The sequence below is a fragment of the Giraffa tippelskirchi genome, chromosome 9, assembly GCF_054371585.1.
Source record: "Giraffa tippelskirchi isolate mGirTip1 chromosome 9, T2T-mGirTip1v1.2.pri, whole genome shotgun sequence".
NCBI classification, from domain to species: Eukaryota; Metazoa; Chordata; class Mammalia; order Artiodactyla; family Giraffidae; genus Giraffa; species Giraffa tippelskirchi.
This window is the reverse complement of record NC_137283.1, coordinates 54847461-54864809: the sequence shown is the minus strand read 5'-3', so window position 1 is coordinate 54864809 and position 17349 is coordinate 54847461. Positions and strand designations below refer to the sequence as shown.

At 40.8% G+C, this 17349-nt stretch overlaps 1 protein-coding gene across 7 annotated transcripts in view; it reads left to right on the top strand.

Annotated features, from left to right (window-relative positions):
• Positions 1–11011: 11011 nt before the first annotated feature.
• PPARG (peroxisome proliferator activated receptor gamma) overlaps positions 11012–17349 on the top strand; it is a 172007-nt gene continuing 165669 nt past the window's right edge. For 6 of the 7 annotated variants that reach the window (XR_014064367.1, XM_081526370.1, XM_081526372.1 and 3 more), the window contains exon 1: positions 11012–11257. The gene's annotated coding sequence lies outside the window, so the exon portion shown is untranslated. Of the gene's footprint in view, positions 11258–12146; positions 12242–17349 lie in introns of those variants that run through there. The other variant, XM_081526368.1, reaches the window with a different exon arrangement.

Here is a 17349-nt window from a genome sequence, read left to right as displayed (position 1 = left end):
AAAAAATAGAAATGTATCTTTTAAGCTTAATCAGATAATTTTCAACCCAACTTGTAAAGAGAGGGCCAAAGAGTGTTCGCTTCTAGAAAATAATCCACTACAGCATTAGAGTAAAATGAAGTGCTTGACTTTTTTATTTTATCGAATTTTTTAAATTGAAGTATAGTTGATTTATAATGTTGGGTTAATTGCTGTACAGAAAAGTGATTCAATTATACATGTATATTGTTTTTTAAATATTCTTTCCCCATTGTGATTTATGATAGTGTATTGAATATATCAATAGTTCCCCATGCTATACAGTAGAAACTTGTTTGCCCATTTTATATGTAATAGGTTACATCTTCTAACCCCAAACTCCCAATCCACCCCTCCCCCATGGCAAACAGCAGTCTGTTCTCTATGTTTCTGAGTCTATTTCTGTTTCATAGATTCATATGTGTCATAGTTTAGATTCCACATATAAGTGATATCGTATGGTGTTGGTCTTTCTCTTTCTGACTTATGAAGTGCTTGATTTTTAAATCAAGATAGTAGATTAAGTACATGTATTTACCAACCTTAGAAAGCGTCACTACAAACAAAGCTAGTGGAGGTGATGGAATTCCAGTTGAGCTATTTCAAATCCTCAAAGGTGATGCTGTCAAAGTGCTGCACTCGATATGCCAGCAAATTTGGAAAACTCAGCAGTGGCCACAGGACTGGAAGAGGTCAGTCTTCGTTCCAATCCCAAAGAAAGGCAATGCCAAAGAATGCTCAAACTACCGCACAGTTGCACTCATCTCACATGCTAGTGAAGTAATGCTCAAAATTCTCCAAGCCAGGCTTCAGCAATACGTGAACCGTGAACTTCCAGATGTTCAAGCTGGTTTTAGAAAAGGCAGAGGAACCAGAGATCAAATTGCCAATATCCACTGGATCATCGAAAAAGCAAAAGAGTTCCAGAGAAACATCTATTTCTGCTTTATTGACTATGCCAAAGCCTTTGACTGTGTGGATCACAATAAGCTGTGGAAAATTCTGAAAGAGATGGGAATACCAGACCATCCGACCTGTCTCTTGAGAAACCTGTATGCAGGTCAGGAAGCAACAGTTAGAACTGGACATGGAATAACAGACTGGTTCCAAATAGGAAAAGGAGTACGTCAAGGCTGTATATTGTCACCCTGCTTATTTAACTTATATGCAGAGTACATCATGAGAAACGCTGGGCTGGAAGAAACACAAGCTGGAATCAAGATTGCTGGGAGGAATATCGATAACCTCAGATATGCAAATGACACCACCCTTATGGCAGAAAGTGAAGAAGAACTAAAGAGCCTCTTGATGAAGGTGAAAGAGGAGAGTGAAAAAGTTGGCTTAAAGCTCAACGTTCAGAAAACTAAGATCATGGCATCTGGTCCCATCACTTCATGGCAAATAGATGGGGAAACAGTGGAAACAGTGTCAGACTTTATTTTTGGGGGCTCCAAAATCACTGCTGATGGTGATTGCAGCCATGAAATTAAAAGACGCTTACTCCTTGGAAGGAAGGTTATGGCCAACCTAGATAGCATATTTCAAAGCAGAGACATTACTTTGCCAACAAAAGTCCGTCTAGTCAAGGCTATGGTTTTTCCAGTGGTCATGTATGGATGTGAGAGTTGGACGGTGAAGAAAGCTGAGTGCTGAAGAATTGATGCTTTTGAACTGTGGTGTTGGAGAAGACTCTTGAGAGTCCCTTGGACTGCAAGGAGATCCAATCAATCCATCCTAAAAGAGATCAATCCTGGGTGTTCATTGGAAGGTCTGATGTTGAGGCTGAAACTCCAATACTTTGGCCACCTCATGCGAAGGGTTGACTCATTGGAAAAGACCCTAATGCTGGGTAGGATTGGGGGCGGAAGGAGAAGGGGACGACAGAGGATGAGATGGTTGGATGGCATAACCGACTTGATGGACATGGGTTTGGGTAGACTCCGGGAGTTGGTGATGGACAGAGAGGCCTGGCGTGCTGCAGTTCATGGGGTCGCAAAGGGTCGGACACGACTGAGCAACTGAACTGAACTGAACTGATTCACCAACCGTCCCGATTCCAAAAGCCTAGGCAAAGTCATCTTTACATGAATTAGAAGAAAGCCCTCTCTTTCAGATAGAATGAGTGCATGGCTAGGACATCAGACCCTCTTTGTCCACTTGGCCAGCCCCGATGGGCAGAGTTATAACCTGAATGGTAGTCTGCTGCAGCCCTGGAATAAGAGAATAAGAGGACAACAAAACAAGGTAGGTGGCTGGAGAAAAGAAAAAACATTCTGGGTGTTATTTGGTAAGGGAAGGATATAATTAACCATCTTTTTCTCCCCATCATTCTTTTAGTTGAGATATAATCCACAGACCATAAAATTCATCCTTTTCAACGTACAATTCAGTAGGTTTTAGTATATGTAACAGAGTTGTGCAACTATCACCACTACCTGAAACATTTCATCACCCCTCCCCAAAGAAACTGTGCTCATTAATAATCAGTCCTGATTTTCTCTGTGCCCCCTGAAATCCCTTGGCAACAGCTAATCTTCTTTCTGGCACCATGGACTTGCCTATTCTGGACATTTCATATAAATGGAATCATATGATACGAAGTCTTTTGTGACTGACTTTTCACTTAGCATAATGCTTTTGAGGCTTATACTTGTATTATCAGCACTTTTTTCCTTTTAAATGTTGAATACTATTCCATTGTAGGACTTCATTCTGTTTATCCATTCATCAACTGATAGACATCTGGATGGTTTCCACTTTTTGACTACTATGAACAATGCTACTATGAACATTGGTATACAAGTGGCTTGACTTTTTACAGGAAGCTTATATTCTGTAATTTTTTTAAGATAATTAAAAACAAAAATTCACAATTTACATAAAAGTCCAGAGCTGTGATTTCTTTCTGTTTTCTATTTTGTTTTTCCTCTTAGATTTAAGTATCCTTCCATTATTTGGTTGTATTGACTTCTGTTGCCCCTATATTACAATTGTTACTGATTTTTGTGGTTTGCAACTATTTTATTGGTTTTATACAACATTGCCTCTTTTAAGCATGCTACATGATAGATTTAAAAATTGGAGGTGGGGGGAATGTCTAGTCAGTCTAGTATTAAATATAGTAATTGAAAAATCATAATGAGAATTATGTTCTGTAGAACCAGATGAAATACTGCCCTAAATGCTAATAATTCTATTTCTGTCATTAATAAATGATGCAATTCATCTAGGCCACTGCAATTCCACTTGGCAGGTTAAAGAGGTCAACTAAATTTACCTTCTTAAATCCCTGTACAGGGAAGAATCAACTTCTTACTACCACAGGAATAAAAAAATATTTTAATATTCTGCACTCTAGGTAAAGGTATACAGAAATTGACCTACTGAAATTTTGAGAGAATAAATGGATAATTATAAGAGATTAAAATCAGAAAAATATTTTTGGGAGGAAAAAAATCCATGTACCCATATCACAGTGGTAGGAAGAGTGGCTGCTAGATACAACGTCAGTAAACAAAGTATTCAGTTCAGTTTGGTTCAGTTCAGTCGCTCAGTCGTGTCCGACTCTTTGTGACCCCATGGACTGCAGCACGCCAGGCCTCCCTGTCCATCACCAACTCCCAGAGTTTACTCAAACTCATGTCCATTGAGTCGGTGATGCCATCCAACCATTTCATCCTCTGTTGTCCCCTTCTCCTCCCGCCTTCAATCTTACCCAGCATCAGGGTCTTTTCAAATGAGTCAATTCTTCGTATCTGGTGGCCAAAGTATTGGAGTTTCAGCTTCAGCATCAGTCCTTCCAATGAATATTCAGGACTGATTTCCTTTAGAATGGGCTGGTTGGATCTCCTTGCAGTCCAAGGGACTCTTAAGAGTCTTCTCCAACACCACAGTTCAAAAGCATCAATTCTTCGGCATTCAGCTTTCTTTATAGTCCAACTCTCACACCCATACATGACTACTGGAAAAACCATAGCCTCAACTAGATGGAACTTTGTTGGCAAAGTAATGTCTCTGCTTTTTAATATGCTGTCTAGGTTAGTCACAACTTTTCTTCCAAGGAGCAACTGTCTTTTAATTTCTTGGCTGCAATCACCATCTGCAGTGATTTTGGAGCCCCCCAAAATAAAGTATGTCACTGTTTCCACTATTTCCCCATCTATTTGCCATGAAGTGATGGGACCAGATGCCATGATGTTAGTTTTCTGAATGTTGAGTTTTAACGAAGTATTACCTACTGTAAAGCATACACATCTCCCAATGCCCTCCCCCCCCGATCCCACTAGTGTACAAACGTTCCTAAACATATAAAGGCGATTCATGATAAATCTACCAGTTACTCATTTAAAAGGCAGTAAAAATGCAAAACACAAGTGTACCGAAGGCCAAAGCATCATCTCCAGAAAGCGGGTCCACATTTTCTGTCTCAGATGTGTAAAAAGTGCCCCTGTAGGTGTCAGAACCAGGACTGGAGAGAAAGTTGTGGGGATGGCCAGGGCAGCAAGAAGTCTACTGCTAGCTTAGTTCACATCTTTATACCTTAAGGCATTTCAGAAATAGGCCCCTGCGTGCCTGAAAACCTCTTCTGTAAAAAGGGATAAGGGAAATAATGTGACAGGACTGTCACCGTGGAAACAGAGTCGCTGAACTCACCATAATCAAGAAGCCTCACTCCTCAGGCTTTGGTTCAAACTTCCCCATCCCCAGTTTGATACTATGTATCAGTAGTAGTAGTTGTTTGGATCAAGAGCAAAGTTGGCACATGGGTCCAAATATTCAAAATAAAATTATGTTCATAGAGACAGAAAGGCTTGTGGCTACCTAGGTAAGGCTCAGTTCAATAGCTGAGCCTGAGATATCCTGAGGGATATCATTTACGTAAATGATATCCCTCAACTTTGTAGACATGAATGATGAAAATACAGCCTCTAAAGGTGACTGAATTTATGGCATTACTATTTTTTCAATAATAAAAACATTTACCATATGTTAGGCATACCATAAGCCAAGGTTACAACAGCAAATTAAAAAAAAAAAAACAACAGCCTTAGGGGGATTATGGGAAATCTCTGTACCTTTCTCTTAATTTTGCTGTGAACTTGAGGCTGCTCTAAAATAACAGTCTTTAAAAAAAGAAATTGCTGCTTTCATGGGGTTCATGTTCCCGAGTGGAAAACAAACAATAAATAAATGTTAAAAACATAATTTCGGGTAGCGATACATGTAGAAAGAAAAATAAAACTGTTAGAATAAAGAACCATAGTGATGGAGGATCTCTTGACAAAGTGACATTTGAATTATTTGCTTAATAGTAGGCTTAGGTTTGCAAGTTAAACACTCAGCAATCAATCATTCAACAAACATTGATGGCCCACTTATTTGGTTTCAAGCCGTGTAGGGCAACAGGTCCTGGGCGTAAAAAGATCAATAAACCATGGCTTCTGCTGTCAAAGTGCTTACGTCTTACTAAGGGAAGACAGATACATCACGGACACACAAGTGTTGGGATTTTGTTTATGATTTTTTTGTTCCGTTGGTTCTGTTGTTAGCAACTGAAATACTGTAACTGTCTTTTCCCAAGTCCAAGCTCCTTGCACATTACTCAGCCTGGACACAGCATTTATATCCTCGGGTCCCGAAACTCCAGAATAAGCAGATGGCAGCCCTCGGAGCTGTCAGCACGTTTTGCAACTTGCCCCACGATGGACATTAAGAGTTGTGAAAAATATTAGCAGAGAAATTTTTCTGATAAATTGAAAATCTACCAGAGCTAATTGTTTGAACCAACTTTTAAATGATGAAATTCCTTTGAGGAGTTTTAGAATGGTACAGAAGAGGGAGGCGGGTAAAGTACAGATAGATGGAACAGAATTAGCCATAGAATGAAACCAGGTTATGGGCACAAGGGGGATTCACTACACTATTCTGCCTACTTCTATATTTGTCCACTGTTTTCCATCATAAAAAGGGGTTTTTTTTCGTTTTGCTCTTTGTTTTATGTGACAAAGCCTAAGGCCTGTAAGTTCCACGCATGTCCTGAGAAAACCATTCTTATACAGATATCTGGGATTCATAGCTATTTCAAAATTTACTTATTTCGGCTAGTGGTTTTTTTACATGCAAGAAAGATAGTAGAGTATCCATGTAGGCTGATGACTAAAGATGAATGTGTATATGAAAAAATCCTCAGTTTAGCATCCAAAATGTGTATTAATGCAAGTGACTATCAGAAAAAGGAAAAAAAAACAGTCTAATTGCTTTCACCTAGTTGATAAGCCACATTCACTGAGTTCCTACTAGGAGCCTGACTTGATATTTTCTCAGTTATGTCACTGATGAGGTTATGAGAATATATTTCCATTTTCTAGATGAGGAGACTAAGCCTGAGAGGGTGGGTCTCTTGCTCTAGGTCACAGTGAGCAGAGATAAAGGTTAGGGCTCTTTCCGTTCTACCATTACTTCATGAAAACGAAACTCTTGAAACCAAAAGACAAATAGAAGGTAGGACAATTCTCCTGGATTGAAAACCCTGCTTGGCATTCTCTTCTTCCTAATAGCTGACTACTTCCTACCTCTTGATATTTACAGGGCAATCTGAAAGGCAAAAGACATCAATTCCTAGGGATGGGGGAGGAATGAAGAAAAACTGAGAAAGCAGGGCAAACCTCTTTTTTATTATTCTCTGAATAGCAAAAATATTTTTTGAACGTTTAAAAGATGTTTTAAACAATTAAAACTTTTTAAATAGTCTAACTCAAAACTACTGAAACCACCAAATGGAATTTCCTTAGAATTAAATATTATTATTATAAATTATGAGAGATAAAACATTTTCAAAACCAGGAGTCATCACAGAAATGGCCTAAAAATTATGTCTGTTTCAATCTTTTCAAATTATCTAAAAGAAAACTGTAAATTGGGGTACTAAGAGAAAATAAAATACAAAGTTGTGTATATTTTCCATTTTTAAAATTTTGAACCAATAGCTGTATTATACTATAACCTAATAATTTATATATAATCAAGCATTTATTAAAATATTCTGGCAAAATTGTTTTTTATTTATAGGCAATCACTCCAAACAAAACTGGAATGTGAATTAAGCAGAGATGTACAGTAAAGGATCAGGCAACTGAAAATCAGAAGAAATGATTGCAAGCCTGGCTTTGGTACTTAAGACCTTATGAAAAGGAGCAAGTCGTTTGGTGAGAGGCAAGATAAGAGAAGACAGAACAGCAAGAGAAGGAGAAAAGGACCTTAATAAAATTCAAGTAAAATTGAGAGATTGCAGGTAAAATTTCATAACTAGATTTAAAAATCATGTGTAGAAACACAACAGTCATTCACAAAGTAGGTGTGTGTGTGTGTGTGTGTGTGTGTGTGTGTGTGTTTGACTTGTCCAACATGTTGAACTGGTTATAAATTTTTTTTAATTTTAAATTAAGATCTTATAAATCTCCTGGGAATTTATGGTGTCTAGAGACTGAGAAATGGTATTGCAGATAGAGGAGGAGCAAATGTCAGAGACATGACGGCACACAGCTGCTGTAAAGAAGTGACCCTCCTCCCACATTGGACGACTAGAAATGCAGCATATTAATTTTCCTAACCTCAGTCTGCAACATGGTTAAATGTCATTCACTACTGATGCAACACTGTTTTGCTAAATGCCTAGAAAATAACATTTGTCATGATTTCAAAAATAATATACCAGTATTTAAAAATATCTGAGGACTGAGAAGGAAAAAAAAACAAAACAAAAAAATTGAGGTCTGTCAGTAGGGGTAGTTTTAGTTGGAATAAACTGGAAATCGATTCAGTTAAGGCCAACTCCCATGACTAGACCTGTACTTCCTTCCCAATACAATAAACATAGTATGTAATTATGAACCTGGGAACAAAGTTCCCCTAGTTAGAAGAAAAGCAAATATGCCTGCAAATCTCAAGTGAGATAAACAACTGAGCATTAACTGCAAAAAAAAAAAAAAAACAAGGGCCCTAGGACCAAACCTCAGTATTTGGAATAAGCCCTTGTAGCTGGGGAAAGTGAACCAAGGCACAATCTTTCATTTCTAGAAATTGCATGTGGATAGAACTGCATTGTGCACTGTTGCAGGGCAGAGACCGTGTGTTATTTATCATATGATCCCCAGAATTTAGCAGAGGACCTGGCACAAAATAAGCACTCAGTAGATGTCTGTGGAATGAAGGAATTCTGCAACTATAGTTTATACATTGTTTGTCCAAGTTTTGAAAATGTAGCCCCAAACACAGTAAGAAAACAAATTATACATCAACTGCTGGTACACACAAACACACACACATAATACAATGAAGCAACATTTTAATTTAGGAGAGAATGCTGATAGTTTCTATTCTGTTCTGTATTATTTGACTTATAAAAAGTATTTGGTTATGACACACTAACTGATTTCATAATCCACTAATAAATCAAGACCAGTAGTTTCTCTTTCTATTGCTTAACTTCTAACATTTTTAGGCTTCACTAAGTATAGGTCACTTTTTTAAAATCACATTTTTCATTGAAGTATAGTTAATTTACAATGTTGTGTTGAAAATTTCAAGTATATAGCAAAGTGATTCAGTTATACATTTACATCTTCTTTTTCAGATTCTTTTCCATTATAAGCTTAAGATATTGAATACAGTTCTCTGTGCTATATAGTAGGTCCTTGTTGTTAACCTATTTTATATATAGTAGAAAAATCACTTTTTAAAAAAAATCTGGAAGGAAATTTAGAAAGTATTGAGATCAACTATAAAAAATGTTGCACCAGTTATGAGCTTAGGTGGGTAGGTAGGTTTAATCACTAAGTTATGTCCAACTCTTGCAACCCCATGGACTACAGCCCACTAGGCTACTCTGTCCATGGGATTCTCCAGGTAAGAATATTGGAGTGGGTTGCCATTTCCTTCTCCAGGGGATCTTCCCCAACAAGGGATGGAACCCAGTTCTCCTGCATTGCAGGCAGACTCTTTACCAAAGAGCCACCAGGGAGGTTATGAGCTTACTATGATGGAATTCCATTCAGTCAATATTGTTTAATTATGAGTATTTCTCTACCAAAAGCAGATTGGTCCTACCTCACACCGTACAAAAAATTTCACTCAAAATTATGTCGCAGACCTAAATGTAAGAATTAAACCTATAAATCTGTGGCTATCAGATGTGTGTGTGCGGGAATTAAAGGAGGATAGTCAAAAGGTACAAATTTTCAGTTATAAAATAATTTAAGTCTACTAGAGATGATGGATATTCACTCGACTTATACTGCGATGATCATTTCATGATGCATGTAACTCATATCATTATGCTATACACCTTGAAGTTATACAGTGCTGTATGCCAATTTTATCTCAGTAAGACTGGAAGAAAAATAATTTAGTACTAGAGATGTAATACACAACATGGTGACTATAGTTAACATTGCTGTGTGATACGAAGAAAATCATTAAGAGTTTAAAGCCTAAGAGTTCTCATCACAAGGAGAAACATTTTCTTCTGTTTTTATTGTCTCTATATGAATGTTAACTAAACCTATTGTAATCAGTTCACAAAATATCATAAATCAAGCAAGCCATCATGCTGTACACTTTAAACTTATATAGTGATATATGTCCATTATTTCTCAATACAAGTGGGGGAAAACGGTCAATAAACTAAAAATCACTGGGTTGTACATTTAAATTAGATCATTATTTAAATTTCAGATTCTGTAAATTATATTTCAGCTTTTTTTTTTTTTTTTAAAGCAGATTGGCACTCTGGAGCGATCAAGAAGAGGGACGCATGCAGCACTTCGATGCCTGAGTATAGAATGCTGAGCCAGTGTCAAGCTGTCTACCTACCTGGCAGGCAAGAAAGTAGGGTTTTTCGGTGATGGTCCTCTTTTAAGTCCCTCTAGAGCTATGATTCTTCAACTTCCTATTTTATGGGCCAGGCAGAGGACACGGATCTGTTGAATTAAACTCTGAAAGTTCTCCAAGATGATAAACATCCTCACAATATTATACTTGTAACTGCAAACAAGGACCAGCTTCCCTAGAGGAAAAAGAACCAGCCAAATTAAGACGCTAAGGGGGTGGAGAGCAACGTGGGCAAGTAACTGATAGCGCTTCTTGAAATCACGGGCTCTGCAGCATTCGCTCCCCAAGGCCTGCCAGTCTCAGAACAGGGTGTGTTTTTCAGCAAATGGGTTTGGAAAAAGACAAGGTAAGTAACGCCTCATGTCCAGAAGACCAGAGGCTTTCTAGCTGGCCATCTCTCAGCCCCGCTTTGGACAGGTTCACGGGAGAGGCAGGAAACGAAGGTGCCCAGAGTCCACCGTGTCCATGCACCAGGCAGCTCGGACCCCAAACTGCGCCTCACTCACCCAACCTGCGAGTCCCAGGCCCCGCCCCACCCACACACACCACGTGTCCGGCTCCCTCGGCGTCAGAAACACTGCTAAAAGAATTTCAAAAATTCTGTCAATGAGTGTAAGGAATACTTTAAATTTTTACAATTAAAACTTTGTCACTTTAAGTGAACCACGAATACTAGCGGGAAATACGAAATGCGAAAGAGTTGAGTGGGGTGGTGGGGGTGGTGGGGGTGGTGGGGGTGGTGGGGGTGGTGGGGGTGGTGGGGGCGGGGAGCTGAGAGTGTGCAGCGTCACTGGGTAGGGGATTAAAAAAGCCAAAAAAACCACAAACAGGTGAACCTGAGTACGTTCTCCTTTCTTTCTTTCTTTTTAAATTTTGACTTTAAAAGAATGATACTGAAAAGAACTTGAGGGGAAACAACAAAAACACCCGCAGACCGCCGTCGAAGGCGAGACCCGCGGGCCCGGAGAGGGGGCGGCTCGGGAGCCCCACGCCTCGTCGGCTCTCCCCGACGTGACCGCGGGCATCCTCCCGGGTTCCGGCCGGTCCCTAATCAGGAAAAACGGGACCATTTCGGGGCCGCCGCCCAGCGGCTGTAGCGAGGAACAGGCGGGGCCGGGCGCAGAGTAGGTTCGCCGGCTAGAAGGTGGGCGCGGCGCGCGGGGGGCCCTACTGTGCGCCGGGCGGCGGCTCCGCAGCCGCGCCCCTCCCCTCGCCCCGCGCCCCCGCCCCCCGCCCGTCCGCTGCGGGCGGGGCCGACCGCACTCGGGAGCCCGCGCCCGAGCCGCCGCCGCCTCGGGCGCTCGGGTCGGCCGTCTGGACACCGGAACGGGCCGCGAGGCCACCGGCGCAGGTCAGAGCTGGGCGTCCCGCTGCGCTCAGGGGTGGGCGCGGGGCGCGGGGACCCGGGCTGAGGAGAGTTCGGGGTGGGGCCGACGGGGTCTCGGGCTGAGGGGGCCCCGGAGGCGGGAGGGGTCGTGGACCGGCGGCGCCCGGGCTGACAGGTCCCGTCCCGGGCGAGGGTCGCGCCCTGAGGAGACGTCCGGGCGGCGGAGGGCACGGGCCTCGGGCGAGGCGCGTGGGGGAGAGCTCCGGTCCGACGGGAGGCGCGAGCCCGTGCGCCCAGCGCGCCGGTCCAGGGTTCGAGAGCGCGCGGGTCTGCGAGCCCCCGGCGGCGGGGCGCGAGGGGCCGGGGGCGGGGAGTGGTCTGGGAGCCGCTGCCCGGGGTACCACAGACTCCCCTGCGCGGGATCCCCGTGCGGGCGCGTCCCGCGGCCGCGGGGGTCCGGCTCCGTCTGCGGCGCCCAGACTGACCACTGTGCGGTCGCGGTGACAATTAAGCCTGGGCGCACTTTGGGGGCGGGCGGAGCAAGGGGGCGCGCTCCGTCAGCCTCGGTGCCCTCACCACCGGGCTGGCCGTGAACCGAGCGGAGTGGCCCGGGACGCGGGGCTCGCTGGCCCCCCGGGGGCAGCGGATGGAGAGCGCGGGCCCTTCCCACCCGCTCTGCGGTCCGGAAGGTGGCCGGACGGTGCGGGGGCTCCTCCACGTGCCGGGCTCGACTCCCGCTCTGCCGAGCCCTGACCGGGGAAGGTGGACGCAGGGCTGGCTTCACCGAAATCTCTAGTCCCTGCGTGCAGGGGGCGGAAAGTGGGTGTGTGTTTGTGGTACTTTCTGCCTCGGTGTTAGGGGAGGAGCCTAAGGTGAGGAGGCTGAAACTGGGAGTAACCTATCTGCGGCTTTTATATAAGGTCAGTGGTTAGGTAAAGAAGGGGCCTTTACCTCCGCCGGTGATCAGAAGCCTGCGTCTCTAAATTCTTCTTAAGTCCCCTTGTATAGGTGAGTTGGCTTACTGTGTAATTGCACTCTGTTGAAATCACTCCGTTGGTGATGCGTGTCCAAAATTTGCAGGACGCTGCTCGTGAGGTTCGTGGTGATGATTATTCTATTGTTATTAGTTGGTCGTGCTCTTGTTTTACCGCGAGAATTTCATTCACTTGGGTCTGAGAGTAATGGTTGGGGAAATAGTGTCAATTATTTGAGGAGACAAAGCTTAAAAGAACATAGCAGTCTGTCATGAAGAAACTAAAGTTTTCTTCAAGATTGAGGTTAACATGTAAAATTGATTTGTATAGATCATTGTCTGAAAACAAAACCAGACACGATGATTAACTGAGTTGTCTGAAACCTGTTGCTGGAGAAACTTGGTTTTGAAGTACACTATTTTCATGTTAACTGTTTTTATCATTCATGAGACAAATTGTAGTTGGAGGTATTGAGAGAGCAATGACTAACACTCTTTAGAAGGCGCTGGGCAAACCTTGGACATACTCCAGGTATTTGGTGGCAGTCTTCCTGTTCATAGTTAAGTGATCAATCGCTGACTGAAAACAGGACCTCATGACCATCTAGATGATTTTTTACAAAACCCTTCTGGAATAGAGACCGATGTAGATGTTCACTGTAGCTTCTCTCTTAAAGAAATTCCTTCCACTCCTATGAAAGGTCTGTAGAAAACAGAGATGCTACCAGCCAGCTTTCCAGGTGATACTTCAAAAGATCTTTTTCAAATTTGCAAACAGTTTTTAGGTTGCCTATTTTCAATCGGATTCAGTCTGTGAAGTTAATAGGCACCATAGTATTCTCTGATATACAAAACGGTTAAATGAATGCCCTTAGCCAAAAAGTGAGGATTGTTACAAAAGCATCCATTTTAGTCTTACTGTGTACTTCTTGTCATTATCCTTTATTTAAATTATACTGATATGTGATATATCACTTGCTGATAATTAGATCTTAAAGATCTTAGGATCAGTTAATGACCCACCGCTCAATCTCTTGCAAATCACTGGAAAGGGGGTAGAAACTGGGGATTTAATTTTTAAATCAAAATTCTTTTTCATGTTTAAAAGTTTGTTTCTTGCTTTTATGATAGCTACTATAAAAATGTGGCATCAGTGAAGTATAAAGGTTTGGAGATTTCCAGGCTAAGTTTTTTAGGCACTGTTTTTTTCATGCTTTTAAATTTAAAAGACTATAACTTATTTTAAAATTAAAACTAAAATATCCACTTGCATCATATTCTTTATTAAACTTAGAACACCTTGAACATATTTTTGCAGTTGGCATTTTAAATAAATACGCTATTTTCTTTGAGGGGACTGTTTCCTCACTCTTCGTTTCTTTGTATATTTTTCAGAACGACATTTTAAAGACAACATAGAACTTTTAAAAATCACAATATTAATTACAACATCTCTATGTGACATTAAAACTGTATTATCCCTGTGTATGAAAATTTATGCAGGAAAAAAGCATGACTTTAGGAACATGCATTACATTACTGATCATACCTAATTGCTGTTAATCAGTAAAAAAAAAAAAAAAGCATTTGTTTAAATAAGGGTGTTTGCTACTAGCCCTAATTATCAAGATAATTATGTATTCGACAGTTGTATGAATGGCACAGTCATGGAAACACACACAGGTATTAATGATACATTTCATTTAGTTTTCAAATTGTGAAATGGTGTTTTACTGTCAGGAAAGTTTCAAGAAAACAGTATTAAAATAATACTTTACAAATGTTTTATATATCCTGGTCTGTTACTCTTGCTTCTTTCATAGGATTTATATATGCCAAATGAGCAGGACAGAAAATGTTGGTCATTCTAATTTGTGGATGTTCTGCTGAATTCACTCTCACTTGAATTTGGAAATATAATAATGTCATAAAATGTGGCAAGTATACTGAAAGAATTTTTGGGTTCCACTAAAAATAAATATCAGCTGTAGAGAATTTTTAAAATCACTAATCAAGAAAACTATAAAAGTCACCAGCCTATGGATATAAACATCTGTCCCCCACCACCTTCAAAATTATTAAACTGAATTTCTAACTTGCTTTTATTTTTCCTAGCAGATCTCTGTACTGCTTTTGACCTCTTGAGCTGTTGCTTTCTCTCTTAAGGCCTAAAAGCAACAAAAAGGGCGGCGATTTAAAAAGCTTAATCCTTTGAAACTGATCTAATTTAACTCCACAAAAATACAATAAGATCTGTAAATAACCACCTTGCAAGCATAGATAGCCCCAGTGTATCAAACTTCAGTTAGTGTAATAGCTTTCTAGATGAAAATTTTAAATTGAAGACTATTTTTAATCCTCCTCGGCTTTGTCATTTACTGTTTGTATTTTATCACAACACAGAGGTAGATTTGGGGGAGTTATATGGCGTATCTTTTGAACTCATTCTAATTTTTATTTACCTAAAATACTGTAGGTTCTTGAAAGGAAATCAGCTCAAATAAAGTAGACTGTATTTGGGGGAAACTTTTAGAGATGTGAAGACAACAACTATCACCAAGAATAGTGTATACTTAAATTATTTTTTATTTTAAAAAACAGGTTTATATATTATTAATATTTTTCTTCAACAGTCAATGCACACCTATGTTTTAATAACAAATGTTTAACTCAGACTGTGAATGTTTACATTTTTAACCATTTGAATTATTATAGTGAGGCAAGTCATTTATCCTTTCTAACTCTCCGTTTCCTTATCAGTGTAAATGGGAAAAGTATTGCAGTTATCATTCCGTGCTCTCTTTTTTTGTATGGTTTTAAGACTTTATCAGCAAATCTGTGTATCTTAAATGATATGACCTTGTCCCTGAATTTAATTGAGCTAATTCTTTTACAAATATTAATGGTTCACCCTAGTACTGATTTTGAGATTCTTGTTAACAGTGAACAGAAGATAATGCTTGCCATGTGGTGATCAATTTATCAGATGTTTCTGAAATGAGACATTTCATCATTATTCAGTTTAAAACTGTATTTCCTATTCTCTGGTGACTTTGGACAAAAGTCAGCCTAAGAATTATTTTTGTCCTGTTGATAACATCTCTGTGAGTCCCGCGTAGACAGTGTAGCCTTTCGTGTCCATTTTTGCGTCTTCACGCATTTAGAAGGCACAAACTGTGCTTTTATTTGATGAAGTTCTAGTCTACATATTTTTATGGCGTATACTGTGAATGTTTAGTGTGTGTTTGTTTTATACTGAGGCCTATGATCCTTCAGATCAAAAGACATTTTAGTGTCGCAGCTTAAAGAATAAATAGGGACCGTGCTTGTCATAAAACGTGGGGCTCCTTCTAAGAAGCCGTATCCAAAAACACAGGCTTTTAGTGGCTTGAAAAGTGAACATGCCTCCTAGGAACCCACCAGTTTACTAGTAGGGACTCATTGGAAAAGCATATAATTAAGGGTGCATCGTCCAGATAATAAATTTTAAATTCTTCTTATGGATTGTTAAAAAATCCATTCTATTGTGAACTGTCTCCTATGCAAGAAAGTAAGGGTCTTGACTCCCAGCTTGAACCCCACTCTGTTCCCAGTTCACCTACAAAGGCCAAGGGGGGACCTCACTAAAAGTATGAGAAGGCAGAGGACAAAGAAGGGTTAGGCCATGTCTGTAGATGGATGTTCCATTTTTCCATGGCTTCCCCTTTGCAGCTGGGGAGTGGGGAGCAGCCCTCATTTCCATTCTCTTCATGGGTCTTCTCTGGCTTTCTCAGAGCCATGGCTATACCTTCAGCTATTCCAGTGACCAGGCCATTCGCAACTTGAAAATCTTTTTTGGGGTGGGTTTCCTTTCTGTACTGCGATTTCTCAGACTTAAAGGAAAGAAATGAAGTCATCAGTTCATGCACCATGAATCGTTTACAATGGAGATTTAAAACCGTAAGGGAGGATTTACACTCGATCCTATAATAGTTTAGTTCAATTTGATTCAGTGTCTTAAGAAACAGTTTTTATTTCACTTCAGTGGGGTTTTTTTTTAGAAAATAAATTCATGCTAGTTTTAACTGATTTTTTTTTAAGAAGCACTTCAATTTGTGGATTCATCTAGAATTGTAATATGTGGATAAGACCCTTTGAGACACATTTCCTGACCTTCTGGGAAGAGTTCAGATTAGCATAGACCCGGGGTGTGAAGTCTGCACAGATTACCGTAGATAAGGAGAAGGTAACTAGGAGGGAGAGAGAAAACTAGGGAAATACCCTGGGTGGGAGTGTAAGAGGTCTGTGTGCACTCACTTCCCACACTCAGCGGGTTGCACAGTAATTAGTAATCCTACAAGACCTGAATGGAAGGGGTTGGTTTCTAAGAATTTACCCTGTGCGTTGGTGACATCAGAAACTTTTAGGGCAGCTTTGAATTCTAAAGTTGCTGCTTGGCACTGTCACTGTCTCAGGCGCTCTAGGTTGCTCCAGGAGAGAGCCCCAGCAACTAAATGGAAAGAGGATATTATTATCCTGTGTGTTTAAGAAATAACTACTCCTGTATGGTGAAGATTGGACGTGCAGCAGCGAGATGCTGTAAAGAACTCCTTCACCTTGACCCCACCCCACTGACCATCATTTCACCTCTGCCGTCTGTGTCCTTTGAAAGTTTGGAGTCTGCCTTCAAAATGCCAATATTCCTAGCAGGGTTAATTCTTTAAGACATTATCAGCAAAAATTTGAGAGGTTAGTTTCCTGGTTTGCTTGCTACCTGCAGGCAAAGCTTTTAAGGAATAATAAACACACTTGAAATGTAAAGAGGGGATCAGGAGAAGGCAAAATAAGATTAAAGCGAGTCATGTCCCCAATTTTCCATAAACCAGCCTTTATGAAACCAAATTTGAAAATAGTCACTTGAGACAGTAGTGACACAAAAGGATATATTCTCTCACACAGGCATGTTTTTTTCTCTTAAAAATCAACACAGGGGAATTCCCTGGCGGTTCAGTGGTTAGGACTCTGCGTTCTCATTGCCAGAGGCCGGGTTCAATCCCTGGATGGGGAACTAAAATCCCACAAGCTGCACGGCCTGGCCTAAAAACCAAAATCAACATGTGTTGTAATTCTTCCTTCCTTGAACCGTTTTTTCCTTCAGAAAAAA